Source organism: Ranitomeya imitator, chromosome 1 (genome assembly GCF_032444005.1).
Source record: "Ranitomeya imitator isolate aRanImi1 chromosome 1, aRanImi1.pri, whole genome shotgun sequence".
NCBI lineage: Eukaryota > Metazoa > Chordata > Amphibia > Anura > Dendrobatidae > Ranitomeya > Ranitomeya imitator.
Genome location: NC_091282.1, coordinates 505,288,780 through 505,306,579, shown reverse-complemented (window position 1 = coordinate 505,306,579; position 17,800 = coordinate 505,288,780). Strand labels below are relative to the sequence as shown.

Here is a 17,800-nt window from a genome sequence, read left to right as displayed (position 1 = left end):
AAGGCACAAGAAAAGTTAGCTCCAATATGCTCAAAATAATTAAAATAAGTCACAGATGTTTTTGTGAGCAATGAAACAAAACTGGAACTTTTAAGGCCCATGGATTAGTTAGTAGGATGAAGAAAGAAGCACACACAAAAATAATACAATGCCGAAAGTGAATCATGGTGGTGGATCAATGACAATCTGAGGCTGCTTTGCTTCCTCTGTCACTAGAATCCTGCAACATGTGGAGGGCAAAATTGATTCTTCTAGTTCTAGGAGAAAATGTTGTGTGAGGAAGCTGAAGCATAAGTGCCAGTGTACCTTCAAACCGAACAATGATTCCAGACATACCTAAAAGTCCACCAAATCTTTGTTTCAAAACTCCTGGAAGATTATGGAGTGGCTATCAAAGACACCAGACTTGGAACCTCAAGTAGTAAAAATGATTGTCATAAGGAGGTTGCATAATTCTATGACTCAATCTATATCTATAATATAACGCTGGGAGCGTCACTCTGTCCGAAGCCTCTATAGACTGCGCAGGCGCAAGCGCCGGCGCAGTCTGGGCCTCACAGAGTGACGCCCCCGGGAGATCGCGGTGTGCGTTCACACTGAACGCACACCGCGATCTCCAACAGAGAAGAGCAGGGACCGCCAGGAGGGTGAGTATCGGCCATATTCACCTGTCCTGCGTTCCATCGCTGAGCGCCGCCATCTTCCCGGTCTTCGGCCTGTAACCTTCAGTTCAGAGGGCGCGATGACGCACTTAATGCGAGCCGGCGCCGCCCTCTGACTGAACAGTCACGGCCAGGAGACCGGGAAGATGGCGTCGCGCAGCGATGGAACGCAGGACAGGTGAATATAGTAAGTGCTGGGGGGCCTGAGCTGGCGGCGATACCGGCACCTGACCCCCACAGCGTGCCGGTGTCCCCGCCTGCTCAGGCCCCCCAGCACTCGGCGCCGAGCGGGTCAGAGGCAGTATGGGGACGCAGGATGGAGCAGCACATAAGGATGGGGACGCAGGATGGAGCAGCACATAAGGATGGGGACGCAGGATGCAGCAGCACATAAGAATGGGGACGCAGGATGGAGCAGCACATAAGGATTGGGACGCAGGATGGAGCAGCACATAAGGATGGGGACGCAGGATGGAGCAGCACATAAGGATGGGGACGCAGGATGGAGCAGCACATAAGGATGGGGACGCAGGATGGAGCAGCACATAAGGATGGGGACGCAGGATGCAGCAGCACATAAGGATGGGGACGCAGGATGGAGCAGCACATAAGGATGGGGACGCAGGATGGATCAGCACATAAGGATGGGGACGCAGGATGGAGCAGCACATAAGGATGGGGACGCAGGATGGAGCAGCACATAAGGATGGGGACGCAGGATGGAGCAGCACATAAGGATGGGGACGCAGGATGGAGCAGCACATAAGGATGGGGACGCAGGATGGAGCAGCACATAAGGATGGGGACGCAGGATACAGCAGCACATAAGGATGGGGACGCAGGATGGAGCAGCACATAAGGATGGGGACGCAGGATGGAGCAGCACATAAGGATGGGGATGCAGCAGCACATAAGGATGGGGACGCAGGATGGAGCAGCACATAAGGATGGGGACGCAGGATGGAGCAGCACATAAGGATGGGGACGCAGGATGCAACAGCACATAAGGATGGGGACGCAGGATGGAGCAGCACATAAGGATGGGGACGCAGGATGCAGCAGCACATAAGGATGGGGACGCAGGATGGAGCAGCACATAAGGATGGGGACGCAGGATGCAGCAGCACATAAGGATGGGGACGCAGGATGGAGCAGCACATAAGGATGGGGACGCAGGATGCAGCAGCACATAAGGATGGGGACGCAGGATGGAGTAGCACATAAGGATGGGGACGCAGGATGCAGCAGCACATAAGGATGGGGACGCAGGATGGAGCAGCACATAAGGATGGGGACGCAGGATGCAGCAGCACATAAGGATGGGGACGCAGGATGGAGCAGCACATAAGGATGGGGACGCAGGATGCAGCAGCACATAAGGATGGGGACGCAGGATGGAGTAGCACATAAGGATGGGGATGCAGGATGCAGCAGCACATAAGGATGGGGACGCAGGATGCAGCAGCACATAAGGATGGGGATGCAGGATGGAGCAGCACATAAGGATGGGGACGCAGGATGCAGCAGCACATAAGGATGGGGACGCAGGATGGGAGCAGCGCATGACAGGATGGGGACGCAGGATGGAGCAGCGCATGACAGGATGGGGACGCAGGATGGAGCAGCGCATGACAGGATGGGGACGCAGGATGGAGCAGCGCATGACAGGATGGGGACGCAGGATGGAGCAGCGCATGACAGGATGGGGACGCAGGATGGAGCAGCGCATGACAGGATGGGGACGCAGGATGGAGCAGCACATAAGGATGGGGACGCAGGATGGAGCAGCACATAAGGATGGGGACGCAGGATGCAGCAGCACATAAGAATGGGGACGCAGGATGGAGCAGCACATAAGGATGGGGACGCAGGATGGAGCAGCACATAAGGATGGGGACGCAGGATGGAGCAGCACATAAGGATGGGAACGCAGGATGGAGCAGCACATAAGGATGGGGACGCAGGATGGAGCAGCACATAAGGATGGGGACGCAGGATGCAGCAGCACATAAGGATGGGGACGCAGGATGGAGCAGCACATAAGGATGGGGACGCAGGATGGATCAGCACATAAGGATGGGGACGCAGGATGGAGCAGCACATAAGGATGGGGACGCAGGATGGAGCAGCACATAAGGATGGGGACGCAGGATGGAGCAGCACATAAGGATGGGGACGCAGGATGGAGCAGCACATAAGGATGGGGACGCAGGATGGAGCAGCACATAAGGATGGGGACGCAGGATGCAGCAGCACATAAGGATGGGGACGCAGGATGGAGCAGCACATAAGGATGGGGACGCAGGATGGAGCAGCACATAAGGATGGGGATGCAGCAGCACATAAGGATGGGGACGCAGGATGGAGTAGCACATAAGGATGGGGACGCAGGATGCAGCAGCACATAAGGATGGGGACGCAGGATGCAGCAGCACATAAGGATGGGGATGCAGGATGGAGCAGCACATAAGGATGGGGACGCAGGATGCAGCAGCACATAAGGATGGGGACGCAGGATGGGAGCAGCGCATGACAGGATGGGGACGCAGGATGGAGCAGCGCATGACAGGATGGGGACGCAGGATGGAGCAGCGCATGACAGGATGGGGACGCAGGATGGAGCAGCGCATGACAGGATGGGGACGCAGGATGGAGCAGCGCATGACAGGATGGGGACGCAGGATGGAGCAGCGCATGACAGGATGGGGATGCAGGATGGAGCAGCACATACCAGGATGGAGACCATATACCAATATAAATGCTCGCCACCCGGACGTAGAACGGGTTCAATAGCTAGTATATATATAATCGTCTAAGGTCCACTTCCGTCTGTTTGTCTGTCTGTCCCGGAAATCCCGCATCGCTGATTGTTCACGGCCGGCTGGGCACGACCAATCAGTGACAGGCACAGTCCGGCCGCGAATTGACCCCTCCATACTCCCTTCCAGTCAGGGCCCCCCTCCATACTCCTCTCCAGTCAGTTAAACGGACTGCGTTACACCGTGGCGTAATGTGGTGTAACGCAGTCCGTTAACGCTGCTATTAACCCTATAAGTGTGACCAACTTTTTACTATTGATGCTGCGTATGCAGCATCAATAGTAAAAACAAATAATATTAAAAATAATAATAAAAAAATTATTATATTCTCACCTTCCGGCATCCGCATCAGCCTTTCCCGCTCCTCGCGATGCTCCAGTCCCAAGCATGCATTGCAGCAATGACCACAGATGACGTAGCATCTCACGAGACTGCTACATCATCACAGGTTATTGCCGCAAGGCATTACTGGGAACAGAGCATCGCGAGGAGCATCGCTAAAGGCCTGGGCTGGATCCAGGGGCCGGCAGAAGGTTAGTATATAACTATTTTTTATTTTAACTCTATTTTTAACGGGGATATGATGCCCACATTGCTATATACTACTTGGGCTGTGTTATATACTGCGTGGGCTGTGTTATATACTGCGTGGGCTGTGTTATATACTGCGTGGGCTGTGTTATATACTATGTCGCTGTGCTATATACTAAGTGGCTGTGCAATATACTACGTGTGCTGTGCAATATACTACGTGGCTGTGTTATGTACTAAGTGGGCTGTGTTATATACTGCATGACCTGTGCTATATACTATGTGGGCTGTGTTATATACTGTGTGGGCTGTGTTATATACTGCGTGGGATGTGTTATATACTATGTCACTGTGCTATATACTACATGGGCTGTGCTATATACTATATGGTTGTGCAATATACTACGTGGCTGTGCTATATAGTACATGGGTTGTGTTATATACTGCGTGGCCTATGCTATATACTATGTGGGCTGTGTTATACTACGTAGTCTGTGTCACCCAACTCAAAAATATACCTATAACGAGAAAAATCAGACAAAACGAACATTTTGAAGTGGTCTCTTAATTTTTGCCAGAGCTGTATACTGTATATCGCTCTATCTCTAGATATCTCTATCTATTTCTAGAGAGAGGGAGAGAGAGAAAGAGATACCTTTATGGCCGAAAGTGTTGGCAACTGTAAAATTGTTTCAAAAAATGAAGTACGGTATCTCTTTCAGAAAATTATTGCAATCACGTTATACACGTTTATTTCTTTTGTGTGTATTGGAACTACAAAAAGAACAGAGAAAAAAAGGCAAATTCGACATTTGCTTATATTTATATATATATATATATATATATATACTGTATATAATAATCTTTATAATAATCTTTATAATAATCTTTATTTTTATATAGCGCTAACATATTCCGCAGCACTTTACAGTTTACACACATTATCATTGCTGTCCCCAATGGGGCTCACAATCTAAATTCCCTATCAGTATGTTTTTGGAATGTGGGAGGAAACCGGGGAACCCAGAGGAAACCTACACAAATACGGAGAGAACATACAAAGTCCTTGTAGATGTTGTCCTTGGCGGATTTGAACCCAAGACTATAGCGCTGCAATGCTATCCACTGAGCCACTATATACATACAGTGGCTACGGAAAGTATTCATACCCTGTTAGGGCTAGCGGAACGCACCAAATAATAAGACAGATAGAGTATGGTGCGTTCGCAGCCCGGGGTCCACCGTGCAGAGATGGAACCTGCTGCCAAGTAATGACGGACTATATGGCGGTACTCATAAGTATACACACGTGGGTTAAACTTCACCCAGCGTGAAGGAAGCGATCCTGTTGCGTCACAGGATCGCGGTACCGCACATAGAGCGCGAGCAAGTAGTCAGCGAACTCAACCCCAACTAGGATTGAAGTCCGATTAGACCCTTGCTGGCACAACACCGCAACTGGGTGTGTAAGGAAGCTAAATAACAATATTAGGGCACAAGAGTGCATGCGGTGCCGCACTGACGAACGCCACTAACCACCCAGGCTTGGGTAAGGAAAGCACAGAGGAAGTGCACGGCGCCGTACTGGCGGTCACAGCAACTGGACGCTGTAATGTGTGATTCGTGCTGTAGGATAAGTCGGGCGCTAGATAGCAACCATACACCTTCCGCGAACAGACATTCAATAGGGAAGGGGTATCCAAGGACGACTTGCACTCACAACAAACACACGTATGCAAATGTACACTAGCGCATGGCCGTGCGGTCATGTGCAGTTTATATAGTTGCAGCACAGGAAGTGGCCACAGAAACTTTGCCCTTCCAAGACCTGCCAAGAGGACCAATGGAATGTGCTGCAGGGCCTGAGCACATGACCCTCGATCTCCAACGGGAGATCTTGCCCTGGGCATGCTCAGTGTGTGCAGACAAGGACTTAGTCCCAGAGAAGTCCGCTCGCTGCTGACCAGCACTGGCTTTAATGGCAGAAGCTGAAGAAGCAGCAGTAACTCTCTGTACAGAGTGAGAGTGAGCAAGACGCTGGGACCGACGTCCCTGCTGAGCAGACTCCACTGCGGCTGGATAAGAATGGGAGACCGCAGCGGAGATGGCTCGAGATTCCCCCTGTGCAGAAGCGGGAACTCGAGACCTAACATGGCCCCCCCTCCTTGGGCCTCGCTACGCTCGAAGGCAGCAATGAGCTGTGGGGCCCGAATGTTTTCAGCAGGCTCCCATGACCTGTCCTCTGGGCCATAACCCTTCCAATCCACCAGATAGAACTTTTTGCCGCGTACCACCTTGCACCCCAAAATAGCGTTCACCTCGTAATCGTCCGTAGACGAACCCGATGTCCCGGCAGATGACTCGGAAAACCGGGACATGTATACGGGTTTCAAGCGTGGAGGAAGAGCCAAACGGTAGACCACAGGATTAACCTGTTCGAGAACCTTGAAGGGACCCAAGTAGCGAGGAGCAAACTTAGTGGACTCAACTCGCAGCCTGATGTTACGGGCGGAGAGCCACACCAAGTCGCCAGGAGCAAAGGTCGGAGCGGGGCGCCGATGAACATCGGCGGAGGACCTCATTCTCTCCTTGGAGGCCCGAATGGCATCCTGCGTGCGGTCCCAAATGTCCCGTGCCTCCACAGCCCAGTCTGCCACCCTGGAGTCAGCAGAAGACACAGGCATGGGCACAGGAACAGGCGGATGCTGACCGTAATTTAGGAGGAATGGAGTCTGACCGGTGGAGTCGGCTACGGCATTGTTAAGTGCAAACTCTGCCCACGGTAGCAAGGATGCCCAGTCATCCTGCCTGGCAGAAACAAAATGTCGTAAATATGTGACCAAGGTCTGGTTGGCCCTCTCTACCAAGCCATTCGTCTCGGGATGATATGCCGAAGAGAGATTCAACTCAATACTGAGTAGACGACAAAGCTCTCTCCAGAATCGAGACGCAAACTGGGGACCCCGGTCACTAACAATTTTGTCTGGCATACCGTGTAGGCGAAAGATATGCTTGACGAACAAGACAGCCAACGCCCGTGCAGAAGGTAGCCGTGGAAGAGGCACCAAGTGCACCATTTTGGAAAAATGGTCGGTGATCACCCAGATAATGGTGCAGTTACGAGACTTGGGTAAGCCCACCACAAAGTCCATCCCAACCATCTCCCAGGGCCTGTCCGCCACCGGCAGAGGATAAAGCAAACCAGCTGGCCGTTGCCGAGGAGTCTTGTTCTTGGCGCAAGAGACACACGCCCGAACATACTCTGCGACATCACGAGCCATATGCGGCCACCAGTATGTCCTCGCCAATAACTCAGATGTCCTTTTGGTACCAAAATGTCCACCCACGCTGGACGAGTGTGCCCAAGAGAGAACCTCCGGTCGCAAACTGGATGGTACAAAAGTCTTGCCCGGAGGCACAGACTCTAGCGAAACCGGGGCCACAGTTCTCAAGCTCTCGGTGCGGACAATAAGCCGAGGCTCCTCCTCCTCCTCCGCAGATGACACAACGGAGCGAGAGAGAGCGTCGGCCCGAATGTTCTTCTCCCCAGAAAGAAAATGGAGGGTGAAATGAAACCGGGAGAAGAATAAGGACCATCTGGCCTGGCGAGAATTCAACCGCTGGGCTGTCTGCAGGTACACCAAATTTTTATGGTTTGTGAAGACTTGGAAGGGAAAACGTGCTCCCTCCAAGAGATGTCTCCACTCCGAGAAAGCCAACTTCATGGCTAGCAACTCCCTGTCCCCGATGGAATAATTCCTCTCTGCTGGTGAGAAGGTCTTGGAGAAAAAGAAGCAAGGATGCTTCCGACCTTGAGCATCCTTTTGGAAGAGGACTGCTCCAGCACCAACAGAAGAGGCATCCACCTCCATGATAAATGGCTTATCAACATCGGGGCGATGTAGGATGGGAGCGCTAGCGAAGTGTGACTTTATAGAGTTAAAGGCCTTGGAGACCTCCTCAGACCACAATTTGGGATTCGCCCCCTTCTTGGTGAGGGCAACCAAGGGAGCTACCAAAGTTGAGAAGTGCGGAATGAACTGGCGATAATAATTAATGAACCCCATAAAGCGCTGCACCGCTTTAAGAGAATGGGGTTCCTGCCAGTCCATCACAGCCTGTAGTTTGGCAGGATCCATAGCCAATCCCTGGGCAGAGATGATGTAGCCTAGGAAAGGTAAGGACTCCTGCTCAAACATACACTTCTCCAACTTGGCATAGAGGGAGTTTGCCCGTAGGAGGTCGAAGACTTTGCAAACATCTCTCCGGTGGGAGTCAATATCTGGAGAGTAGATGAGAATATCATCCAGATAGACTACGACCGAGGTGGAAAGCATATCCCGGAAGATATCGTTCACAAAGTCTTGGAAAACGGCTGGGGCATTACAGAGCCCGAAGGGCATCACCAGATATTCATAGTGCCCATCCCTGGTGTTAAAAGCCGTCTTCCATTCGTCCCCCTCACGGATGCGAATCAGGTTGTAAGCACCCCGCAGATCTAGTTTAGTAAATACCCTTGCTCCCCGAAGCCTATCGAAGAGCTCAGATATCAAGGGCAAAGGATACTTATTTTTAACGGTGATGGCATTAAGACCCCTGTAGTCTATGCATGGACGCAATTCCCCATTCTTCTTCTGCACGAAGAAGAACCCTGCCCCAGCAGGTGACACTGACTTCCTAATGAATCCTCTTGCCAGATTTTCCTGGATGTACTGTGACATTGCCTCCGTCTCCGGGAGAGATAGCGGATAGACCCGACCCCGGGGAGGCTCAGCACCAGGCAAGAGATCAATAGGACAGTCATAGGGGCGATGGGGCGGAAGGATCTCCGCCGCCTTTTTGGAGAACACGTCTGCATAAAACCAATACTGCTTGGGGAGAGAGGAAAAATCTGCGGGTACTTCTGTAGTAACAACCTGAACGCACTCCCTCTGACACCTACCCCCACAAGATTCGCCCCATCCCAGGATTCTGCCAGAGGACCACTCGATATGAGGAGAGTGGTACCATAGCCAAGGTATTCCCAACAGGACCTCATCAATTCCCTCAGGAATGATGAGCAGAGATATAATCTCCTGATGAGATGGCGACATGGACAGAGTAAAAGGGATGGTCTGGTGTGTTATCTGTGAGGGCAGTGTCGACCCATTCACCACTCGTACCGTTACTGGTTGAGCTAGCATAACCAGGGGTATTGCGTGACGTTGGGCGAAGGCAGAAGACATAAAATTGCCCTCCGCCCCAGAATCCACGCAGAGCTTTACCGAGTGGGAGAATGAGCCTATAGTAATTGTCCCCTTAAAGGACAATTTAGAGGCAAATGTCGCCGTGTCTAGTGTACCTCCACCTACTACCACTAGACGCTGACATTTCCTCGACCGCTGAGGACATCTGGTGGCTAGATGTCCTGACTGCTGGCAAACATGACAGACCTTGAGTGCACAAGCGGTCCGGGACTTAGATCCCGCTTGTGACACTTCCCTGGCCTCATGTGACTCAGGAACCAGGACCGGAGATTCCAGAGGTTTGGCGAAGGTAGGAGCCAGCCGAAACCTCTGCCTACACTGGGCTCGCTCTAACCTCCGCTCTTTAAAACGGAGGTCAATTCGAGTGGAGACAGTTATTAACTCCTCCAGTGTGGCAGGAATCTCCCTAGTGGCCAGAGCGTCCTTAACGTGGTCAGCCAGGCCCCTCCAAAATATGGGGATAAGAGCTTTATCCGACCAATCCAGCTCAGAAGCTAAAGTGCGGAATTGGACGGCAAAAATGACTGACCAAGGACTCACCCTGAGTTAATGCCAGCAGTTGGAGCGCAGTATCATGGGTGACTTGAGGTCCTAAAAAGACCTGTTTCAGAGTGCTCAGAAACAGCGGAGCACTCTGCACCACATGATCACCACGCTCCCACAGCGGCGTAGCCCATTCCAACGCCCTGTCCGACAAGAGAGACACTATAAATCCCACCTTAGCCCGCTCTGTGGGAAAACGTGCAGCCAGGAGCTCGAGGTGAATAGAGCACTGACTCACAAATCCCCTACAAAATTTGCTATCACCAGAAAATTTTTCTGGCAGCGGGAGGCGAGAAAATGTCGGAGCATGGGTGGCAATGAACAGGGTTGCTGCAGCCACGCTAGCAGCCTGTACAGCAACTGCGGTAACATCCACAGCTGAGGTTGCGCTCTCAAGAGCCGCCAACCTACCCTCCAGCTGCTGGATATACCGCAAGGATTGCTGTTTGTCCGTCATTACTAGCCAGACCCTGGCGCTAGTGTAATGTTAGGGCTAGCGGAACGCACCAAATAATAAGACAGATAGAGTATGGTGCGTTCGCAGCCCGGGGTCCACCGTGCAGAGATGGAACCTGCTGCCAAGTAATGACGGACTATATGGCGGTACTCATAAGTATACACACGTGGGTTAAACTTCACCCAGCGTGAAGGAAGCGATCCTGTTGCGTCACAGGATCGCGGTACCGCACATAGAGCGCGAGCAAGTAGTCAGCGAACTCAACCCCAACTAGGATTGAAGTCCGATTAGACCCTTGCTGGCACAACACCGCAACTGGGTGTGTAAAGAAGCTAAATAACAATATTAGGGCACAAGAGTGCATGCGGTGCCGCACTGACGAACGCCACTAACCACCCAGGCTTGGGTAAGGAAAGCACAGAGGAAGTGCACGGCGCCGTACTGGCGGTCACAGCAACTGGACGCTGTAATGTGTGATTCGTGCTGTAGGATAAGTCGGGCGCTAGATAGCAACCATACACCTTCCGCGAACAGACATTCAATAGGGAAGGGGTATCCAAGGACGACTTGCACTCACAACAAACACACGTATGCAAATGTACACTAGCGCATGGCCGTGCGGTCATGTGCAGTTTATATAGTTGCAGCACAGGAAGTGGCCACAGAAACTTTGCCCTTCCAAGACCTGCCAAGAGGACCAATGGAATGTGCTGCAGGGCCTGAGCACATGACCCTCGATCTCCAACGGGAGATCTTGCCCTGGGCATGCTCAGTGTGTGCAGACAAGGACTTAGTCCCAGAGAAGTCCGCTCGCTGCTGACCAGCACTGGCTTTAATGGCAGAAGCTGAAGAAGCAGCAGTAACTCTCTGTACAGAGTGAGAGTGAGCAAGACGCTGGGACCGACGTCCCTGCTGAGCAGACTCCACTGCGGCTGGATAAGAATGGGAGACCGCAGCGGAGATGGCTCGAGATTCCCCCTGTGCAGAAGCGGGAACTCGAGACCTAAGATACCCCTTCAAATTTTCCACTCTGATTTATTGCGGTCTTTTGGTAAATTCAAAAAAGTAAATGTTTTTCTCATGAATGTACACTGAAGTATCACATGGTCATAAGTATTCAGACCCTATGCTCAGTATTGAGTAGAAGCACCCTTTTGAGCTAGTACAGCCACGAGTCTTCTTGTGAATTATGCAACAAGTTTTTCACACGTGGATTTAGGGATCCTCTGCAATTCTTCCTTGCAGATCCTCTCCAGTTCTGTCAGGTTGGATGCTGAACGTTGGTGGACAGCCATTTTCAGGTCCCTCCAGAGATGCTCAATTGGTTTTGGTAAGGGCTCTGGCTGGGCCGGCAAGAATGGTCACAGAGTTGTTCTGAAGCCACTCCTTTGTATTTCAGCTGTGTGCTTAGGGTCATTGTCTTGTTGGAAGGTGAACCTTTGGCCAAGTCTGAGGTCCAGAGCACTTTGGACAAGGTTTTCATCCAGGATATCTCTGTACTTGGCCACATTCATGTTTCCTTCAATGGCAACCTGTCATCCTGTCCCTGAAAAACACCCCCATAGCATGATGTTGCCACCACCATGTTTCACTGTTGGGTTTGGATTGGGCGGGTGAAGAGCAGTGCCTGGTTTTCTCCACACATACCGCTTAGAATTATCATCAAAAAGGTCTATTTTCATCTCATCAGACCAGAGAATCTTATTTCCCATAGTCTGAGAGTCCTTCATGTATTTTTTAGCAAACTCTATGCTGGCTTTCATATGTCTTGCACTGAGAGGCTTCCGTCAGGCCACTCTGCCATAAAGGCCAACTGGTGGAGGGCTGCTGTGATCGTTGACTTTGTGAAACTTTCTCCCATCTCCTTACTGCATCTCTGGAGCTCAGCCTCAGTGATCTTGGGGTTCTTCTTTACCTCTCTCACCAAGGTTCTTCTCCGATGATTGCTCAGTTTGGCTGGATGGCCAGGTCTAGGAATTCTTCTGGTAGTCCCAAACTTCTTCCATTTAAGGATTATGGAGGCCCCTCTTATGAACCTTGAGTAGTGCAGAAATTCTTGGTCAGATCTGTGGCTTGCCACAATTCTGTCTCTGAGCTTCTGAGCCAGTTCCTTTGACCTCATGATTCTCAGAAATCAGAAATCAATATTTTGTCACAGCTTTCATGCATCTTCGCATGCATTCCACAAAGATGAAGACAGCACTCCTTATTTTAAAAAATAGTGGTTTATTAGCCCGTATGGGCTCCTGCGACGTTTCGGCTGAAGGTGTGAGCTTTTGCTTGATAAAGGCTCACACCTTGAGCTGAAACGTTGCAAGAACCCATATGTGCTAATAAACCACTATTTTTTCTAAGGAGTGCTGCCTTCATCTTTTTTGTACTATATTGAGGATCGGTCTATGCCTGGAAGGTCTGGCACCATTTTTCACCTATTGCTTGCTACTGCTGCTTTTCAACTTTCATATATACTGTACAGACCAAAAGTTTGGACACACCTTCTCATTTAAAGATTTTCCATTACTATGAAAATTGTACATTCACACTGAAGGCATCAAAACTATGAATTAACACGTGGAATTATATACTTAACAAAAAAGTGTGAAACAACTGAAATTATGTCTTATATTCTAGGTTCTTCAAAGTAGCCACCTTTTGCTTTGAAGACTGCTTTGCACACTCTTGGCATTCTCTTGATGAGCTTCAAGAGGTAGTCACCTGGAATGGTTTTCACTTCACAGGTGTGCCCTGTCAGGTTTATTAAGTGGGATTTCTTGCCTTATAAATGGTGTGGGGACCATCCGTTGTGTTGTCCAGAAGTCTGGTGGATACACAGCTGATAGTCTTACTGAATAGACTGTTAGAATTTGTATTATGGCAAGAAAAAAGCAGCTAAGTAAGGAAAAACGAGTGGCCATCTTTACTTTAAGAAATGAAGGTCAGTCAAGTCCGAAAAATTGGGAAAGCTTTGAAAGTGTCCCCAAGTGCAGTGGCAAAAATCATCAAGCGCTACAAAGAAACGGCTCACATGAGGACCGGCCCAGGAAAGGAAGACCAAGAGTCTTCTCTGCTTCTGAGGATAAGTTTATCTGAGTCACCAGCCTCAGAAATCGCAGGTTAACAGCAGCTCAGATTAAAGACCAGGTCAATGCCACACAGAGTTCTAGCAGCAGACACATCTCTACAACAACTGTTAAGAGGAGAATTTTTGCAGCAGGCCTTCATTGTAAAATTGCTGCTAGGAAACCACTGCTAAGGACAGGCAACAAGCAGAAGAGACTTGTTTTGGCTAAAGAACACAAGGAATGGACATTAGAGCAGTGGAAATCTGTGCTTTGGTCTGATGAGTCCAAATTTGAGATCTTTGGTTCCAACCACCGTGTCTTTGTGCGACGCAGAAAAGGTGAACGGATGGACTCTACATGCCTGGTTCCCACCGTGAAGCTTGGAGGAGATGGTGTGGGGGTGCTTTGCTGGTGACAATGTTGGGGATTTATTCAAAATTGAAGGCATACTGAACCAGCATGGCTACCACAGCATCTTGCAGTGGCATGCTATTCCATCCGGTTTGCGTTTAGTTGGACTATCATTTATTTTTCAACAGGACAATGACCCTAAACACTCCTCCAGGCTGTGTAAGGGCTATTTGACCAAAAAGGAGAGTGATGGGGTGCTACGCCAGATGACCTGGCCACCACAGTCACCAGACCTGAATTCATTGGAGATGGTTTGGGGTGAGCTGGACCACAGAGTGAAGGCAAAAGGGCCAACAAGTGCTAAGCATCTCTGGGAACTCCTTTAAGATTGTTGGAAGACCATTCCCGGTGACTACCTCTTGAAGCTCATCAAGAGAATGCCAAGAGTGTGCAAAGCAGTCATCAAAGCAAAAGGTGGCTACTTTGAAGAACCTAGAATATAAGACATAATTGAAGTTGTTTCACAGTTTTTTGTTAAGTATATAATTCCACATGTGTTAATTCATAGTTTCGATGCCTTTAGTGTGAATGTACAATTTTCATAGTCATGAAAATACAGAAAAATCTTTAAAAGAGAAGGTGTGTCCAAACTTTTGGTCTGCACTGTATATATATTTCGTTGGACAGGACATCAGTCTGAAATTTTTGGTTAAATTGTGTGGAAAATTGCTATGTGCCCAGCAAGATGGAACAGGTATTTAGGTCATTATCTTTTCACCATCTCATTTGTTGTACGTTGATGACAAATGGTTTAAAATTGATGCAGAGCAATGTCAAAGAACATTTCAAAGGAAGATCTAGATATTGTTAGTTGTTAAGTGCTTATCTGGTGGAATAAAAAAAAAAGTTTTATTTAAAATAAAAAATAGAAAAGTCATTTCATGAGCTAACTCAGCCCCTTCTATATCCTGGCTGATGCAGTGACAAAGAAGGCGGCTGGCTTAGCTCATGAACCGGAAAGTTAGTTCCCTTCACATATATGACTCATAAATAGGAAAGTAGGAACCTTTTTGCCTGTGTTGAAATAAAAATGGTGGTAGAAGATGTGAAACCAAAATGATTAAAGTATGCTAATAATTCATTATTTTACATTCTGACAACTAATTTTGTTTTACTAGTAGCCCGCCATTAAACCCCTTTAAACCGGTGAATGAATAAAATAATGTAATTATTTTTATTCTTTGCATTAGATGGAAAAATATAGTAAACATCTGGAGCTGTTAGTTGCAGAGCGAACACAAGATCTAATGCATGAAAAACAAAAAACAGACCGTCTTCTATACAGTAAGTGAATATATCTTTTCTTTTTGATAAGCTTATTTAACTTCACTGCTGATTTTCAAATTACATTACTATAACTGCAGTGATTTTTGATGATTTTCTGTCACATGATAAAGTTATTTTCCCAAAATATAAATTTACGACCCATCCTTAAAATCTTCATTGTGTCATATGTGGGGGTCTGGGGCCCTTGAGTCTCACCAAAGAGCAGAACTGCATTAAATGTAGCTGTGTGAATGAAGGGCCTGGATAGTTAATCATTGACTTAGACTTGTGTGAAAGCTAGCAGAAAATGTTGTTTTTTCTGAGGTTAATAGGTTTTAATGGGATTAATGGGTTTTCCACTGCTGGACAACTTGTCTAAAATGCTGAAGTGTGTCAGATAATATAAAAAACAACACATACCTCTCAAAAGGACACTAGTATAGTAAATAAATAAATAATAATAAATAATCTTTATTTTTATATAGCGCTAACATATTCCGCAGCGCTTTACAATTTGCACACATTATCATCGCTGTCCCCAATGGGGCTCACAATCTAGAATCCCTGTCTTTGGAATGTGGGAGGAAACCGGAGTGCCCGGAGGAAACCCACGCAAACACGGAGAGAACATACAAACTCTTTGCAGATGTTGTCCTGGGTGGGATTCGAACCCAGGACCCCAGCGCTGCAAGGCTGCAGTGCTATCCACTGAGCCACCGTGCTGCCCGTAGTAGGTGAGTATGAGTTTTAACCCATATCTGTGACACTTTAGCATTAAAGAAAGGGTTGTCCAGTACTGGACAACCCCTTTTAATATTCAAATAATAAGGTTGAGACTCATCAGCTGTATAAAGGGGTAACAGTTCATGTGAATGAGACTGAGTTACAATGCCAAGGCACAGCGAGGACCCAACATATTGGACTATGCTAGGTTAGACAATGAAGGAGACATGGCCCTCTCACTTAGCTGATTGGTAAATAGTGCCAGAATGAAAGTCTTCTTCAATCACATATTGATTTGAGCACATATCATTTGAGTACATTTACAAATAGTAGCATATCAACGCAGATACATACCAGTTGGTACCATGACATATACAGTGGCTAGCAAAAGTATTCACCCCCCTATTTTGTGTTTTTCTACCTCACAACCTGGAATTTCACTGGTTAGTTTTGAGAGTTTGCAATAGTTCATATAAAGAACATGCCTAAAACTGTGAACATTTATTTTTCTTGTCAAGCAAACAACAAATAGGACAAAGTAACTGAAAACTTCAGTGTGCATAACTATTCACACACCTAAAGTCAGTACTTTGTAGAGAAAATTTTCCACTGCGCTTGCGCTCACGTCAGAAAGGTGAAGTGAGTTCACTGGCTGTGAACTCGCAGGACCTGTCTGAATGCATCGTGAGCAGGAGAACTTTCTCACGCTCGCGGTGCCATCAGATAGGTAATAGGAGTTCACAGAGAGACACTGAGCACACGGTGCTCAGTGTCTGCTGGATGACAGGCTGCATGGTCGCATCATGCAACCATGCAGCTTGCCATTTTGATGTAGCAGAGCTTGACCCATCGTGGGACAAATGGATTAGCACCATCTCTGCAGAAAGGTGAGGAATATTGTTGTTTGTTTTTTTAAACTCTTTTACAGATGACGAGTGCATCGGGGGAATGGGCAAAGTCGTAAGTATGGTTTAATTTAGATTATTAAAGGAGTCTGTGTCATTCTTTCAATTAAAGGACTTTTTTCTGAGTGTCTGTATTTTCTTACAATGTGACTATGGGATTAGTAATAGAGGGGTCATATTGATGTCACCTGACAACACAAAGGTGACATCAACCCCCCCCCCCCAACTATCACCCCACTTGCCACCACAACAGGGCAAGTGGGAAGAGTGAGGCTAAGTGCCAGAATTGGGGCATCTTAGAGATGCGCCTTTTCTGGGGAGGCTGAGAGCTGATGTTTTTAGCCTGGGGGCCAGTATCCATGGCCCCTTTCTAGTCTATTAATATTAGTCCACAGCTGTCTGCATAGCCTTTGCTGGTTATTAATTATAGGGGGACCCTACATCATTTTTTTAGGGTCCATCACTTTAATAGCCAGTAAAGGCTAAGTATACAGTTGTGAGCTTGTATTAATAGCCTCAGACGCTCCATGGGTATTGCCCCCTTCCCAGGCTATAAACATCAGCCCCCATTCACAGTCTTTCCCTCTGCTGGTTGCGAAAATTGCGCGGGTGCCCACGCCATTTTTTTTCCGAAAAATAGTCTTTCATTAAGTACATGTCCAGTAATTTGCACACATACTGCACTAATTGTTTTTGACACTGACATCTATACATCTATCTATTCTCTATGTATTTACTGTATGTAATCCATCTCTTGTATGCTGTCGGCTCCTGCAGTGATTTTACAGTACGCGGCAGATGAATTGCCGGCATTTCTTCTATCTATGTATGTAATATATATACATAAATTATGTGTGTCTCTGACATCTATATATCTATGTATTTTATGTGTATATATCTATTCTATCTATTCTATTCTAACCCATCACTCTGTGATTATACTGTATACGCACTGGAATTGCAGACGTCTATTCTCTCTCTCTCTCTCTCTCTATATATATATATACAGTGGGGCAAAAAAGTATTTAGTCAGTCAGCAATAGTGCAAGTTCCACCACTTAAAAAGATGAGAGGCGTCTGTAATTTACATCATAGGTAGACCTCAACTATGGGAGACAAACTGAGAAAAACAAATCCAGAAAATCACATTGTCTGTTTTTTTATCATTTTTTTTG

At 48.0% G+C, this 17,800-nt stretch overlaps 1 pseudogene; it reads left to right on the top strand.

The window, feature by feature from the left end:
* The window catches only part of LOC138675225 (atrial natriuretic peptide receptor 2-like), a 153,027-nt pseudogene that overhangs the window by 78,760 nt on the left and 56,467 nt on the right, over window positions 1–17,800 (top strand).